Below are 3,279 nucleotides of genomic sequence, written 5' to 3' on the forward strand. Positions count from 1 at the left end.
ATCACTTTATGGCAAATAGATGGGGAAACAGTGGGTGACTTTATTTTTCTGGACTCCCAAATCACTGCAAATGGTGATTGCAGCCATGAAATTAAAAGACGCTTACTCCTTGGAAGGAAAGTTATGACCAACCTAGTTAGTTAGTTAGTCAGTTAAGTTGCTCAGTCGTGTCCGACTCTGCTACCCCGCGGACTGTACCCCACTAAGCTCCTCCATCCATGGGATTCTCCAGGCAAGAATACTGGAGTGGGTTGCCATTTCCTTCTCCAGGGGTTCTTCCCAACCCAGGGATCGAACCCGGGTCTCCCGCATTGCAGGTAGACGCTTTAACCTCTGAGCCACCAGGGAAGCCCATGACCAACGTAGACAGCATATTAAAAAGCAGAGACATTACTTTTTCAACAAAGGTCTGTCTAGTCCAGGCTATGGTTTTTCCAGTGGTCATGTATGGATCTGACAGTTGGACTATAAAGAAAGCTGAGTGCCAAAGAATTGATGCTTTTGAACTGTGGTGTTGGAGAAGACTCTTGAGAGTCCTTTGAACTGCAAGGATATCCAACCAGTCCATCCTAAAGTAGATCAGTCCTGAGTGTTCATTTGTAGGACTGATTTTGAAGCTGAAACTCCAATACTTTGGTCACCTGATGTGAAGAGCTGACTCATTTGAAAAGACCCTGATGCTGGGAAAGATTGAGGGCAGGAGGAGAAGGGGACGACAGAGGATGAGATGGTTGGATGGCATCACTGACTCAGTGGACATGGGTTTGGTTGGACTCCGGGAGTTGGTGATGGACAGGGAGGCCTGGCATGCTGCAGTTCTTGGGGTCGCAAAGAGTTGGACATGACTGAGAGACTGAAATAAACTGAACTGACCTGATATTCTGAAGAACTATCATCCTCTGAGACACTAGTATACATATCACTTAGACAATCAGAGTAAGTATCTGCATAAAATTCACTGTAAAGTTCTTCACTCAAAGTTTCATGATGTGTCATTAAAAATTATATATATATATATATATATATATATATATATATATATATAATATACACAGGGCAAGAGGAGAAGGGGACAACAGAGGACGAGATGGTTGAATGCCATCACTGACTCAATGGCCCTGAGTTTGAGCAAGCTCCGGGAGATGGTGAAGGACAGGGAAGCCTGGCCTGTTGCAGTCCCTGGGGTCGCAAGGAGTCAGTCACGACTTCAGTCAGTGACTGAACAACAATAAAGGTTGGAACAAAAGCCTAACTAAGCAAATGTGAGTGATAACGACAAGCATAAGTTGGCTAATGAACACTTGATCAATTTTAAGCCCTAGCAAGTTTACCTGGTGATGTTAATTGTTGTTGTTATTTAGTCGCTATGTTGCTCAGTTGCTAAGTCTTGTCGGACTCTTTGCAAGCCCATGGACTGTGGCATGCCATAGTCATATTAATACATAAAGTTAATTGTATCACTCTCTGAAACATATTGATATGTATCTGGGCAACGACATTCTGGTAACAAAAGACATATCTTCAGTCAGTAACGTGTTGCAGACTACTGACCTTTGTGACTCTTGTAAGAGAAGATGCGCGATAGAGCCTTTCCTAAATCTAGCTGCATGGGCCCCACCCTTTCTCCAGGGAAGCACAACAGTGACTAGGATTACAAGGTAAGTCTTTTGAGAAACACTTCCGATAGCAATTGTGAAGAATTCAAACCAGTGGGGATTCACTCCACTCTGCCTCCCCCATGTAAGAATTAGTGTCCCTTTTGATGTCGCCCCTAACCATTTTTCTTGGCTATATTTTCTTCCTCACAGCCCTGGTGAGAGAAAATAAAATAGATTTGAGGGTCAAAGAGGTTGGCTTTGCCATTTCAACCAGTTACTAGACCTACCAGCTGGTGTAAGCTTCCGTTTCTTTAGGCTCTCCTCCCTCATTAAATTCTGTATAAAATCTTCCTCACAGGAATGTTTTGATTAAACAACAAAAGTGTTAGTCATCCAGTTGTGTCCGACTCCTTGTGACCCCACGGACAGTAGCCCACCAGGTTTGTCTGGCTGTGGGATTCTGCAGGCCAAGGACACTGGAGTAGGTAGCCTTTCCCTTCTCCAGGGGATCGTCCCAACCCAGGGATCAAACCCACATTTCCTGTATTGGCATATGTGCTCGTTTCTGACTCTTTGTGACACCATGGACTGTAACCCACCAGGTTCCTTTGCCTGTGGAATTTTCCAGGCAAGAATACTGGAGTGGGTTGCCATTTCCTACTCCAGGTATCAAAACTTCATGTTGACCCAGGGATCAAACCCACAACTCCTGTATTGGCAGGTGGATTCTTTACTGTCTGAGCCACCAGGGGACCAACTGATTAACCAACACACCACCTATACAGTAAAAAACTCAGTGACTGGCGTATAGAAACTGCTCAATAAATGTTATTTCTACTTATGTTTGAAGGGCCTCACTGGTGGATCAGTGATAAAGAAGCCCCCTGCCAGTGCAGGAGATGTGGGTTTGAAGATCCCCTGGAGAAGGGAATGGCAACCCACTCCAGTATCCTTGCCTTGGACATTCGATGGACAGAGGAGCCTGGTGGGCTCCCATGGGGTTGTAAAAGAGTCAGACATGACTGAGCAACTAAACAGCAGCAATAACCACGTACGTTTGAACTTTCAGGGGATCTGAGCAGGAAGGTCGTGAAACAGGCTCCCTATTTGGTCCTGCCTTCACTCCGAATAATAAGTATGTCTCTTGTGTATGAGGAAAGCTCTTGAGAAAATACCTTATGTGATGTATAGAATATTATCCATACAATGAGTACAGGACCTGAAGAGTGGGTTTCGGTCTCTCCACTGTCCGTGTGCACTCATCAGCTTCACGAAGCACGGTGCACAGACGCATCCTCCAGGACGTACGGTGAGGACCGCAGTGCCAGGCCAGGGATACCTTCTTGCAGAGGTGCCAATGATGCATTTAACTGCACATTGTTTGCATTTGTATTAAATAAGGTGAACACATCTGGCCCTTGCCTTGTGTCAAAAATTCTTTCCCCTCCCTGTATTTATGAACAAAATCATTGGTATCTTTTGTTTGTTTGTTAAAGATAAATAACTGTCTAGACTTTGCAGCTGTGCTATCCACTAATTTCTATTTTAAAAATTTTGATTTAGGACATTAGGGAAGAAAGCACACACTAAAATTTTAAGGAAGATGTGAACAACATTTAAAAATAGTCATGGGGTATGTGTGGAGGTGGTGTTATGTTTTCCTAAATAGTAATGTGCTTAA

Source organism: Dama dama, chromosome 21, assembly GCF_033118175.1.
Source record: "Dama dama isolate Ldn47 chromosome 21, ASM3311817v1, whole genome shotgun sequence".
Taxonomy (NCBI): Eukaryota; Metazoa; Chordata; class Mammalia; order Artiodactyla; family Cervidae; genus Dama; species Dama dama.